Source organism: Chrysochloris asiatica, unplaced genomic scaffold (genome assembly GCF_000296735.1).
Source record: "Chrysochloris asiatica unplaced genomic scaffold, ChrAsi1.0 scaffold00217, whole genome shotgun sequence".
Taxonomy (NCBI): Eukaryota; Metazoa; Chordata; class Mammalia; order Afrosoricida; family Chrysochloridae; genus Chrysochloris; species Chrysochloris asiatica.
Genome location: NW_006408735.1, coordinates 1,481,895 through 1,482,713, shown reverse-complemented (window position 1 = coordinate 1,482,713; position 819 = coordinate 1,481,895).

The window sequence follows — 819 nt, the reverse complement described above, 5'->3', positions numbered from 1 at the left end:
TGGAAAATGAAAAAAGGAGGGTGAGAGCCCTAGGCATCCTAGTAACTGAAGAGCAAGAGGGAGTTATAAAACACAGACAGATCTATGCAAAAATAATGGCCCCTGATCATTTGTGTGGGTAATGCTCAAAGAGTGAAGGATTCTTGGTATGGAGACTAGTGATTTCTCCACCCAACTAGACTCCACATTCCATGTCACATTGATTTGGAGCTAAGTCCTGATCACTGGCTGTACTCTGTGAGGTATGCCCTGAGATCCATGTCAGATTTTGGAGCAAACACTCTCTCTCTCTCTCTCCTGAACCCCTGGTGACCATTGATACACAATCCTTTGCACATGAAATTTACAATGTGCATTCCTGTGCTATCACACAAGTACCCAGAGGTTCACATCTGTCTCAACTTAACTGTCACAACTATCCCGTGATCAGTGTGTGCATTCTCATTGTCAGACTGACAACTGAAGACATGGAACTCCACTATTTGTCATACCCCCACCACCTCCAACTTTCCAGTGATTGTTGGTGATAACTCTTGTGCCACCTACTCAATGACTGTTGATCCATGTACTCTTGCTCAGACCACATAGCAACTAGCAGTATGAATACATAGCACCCAACCCAACAGCTGACAAGAAAGTTGCCTGCACCAATGCCTTGTGAGAGAACAGACAGACACATCACCTCACAGGCAACACCATTTACAGTCTGACAAGCATCAACTGTACCTTTGACAAATAATAAGTAGGAATCCTAGAGCCCTTATCCAACACCTATAAGGCTGTGGCATCACTCATCCCACATACAAATAGTTCTATCAG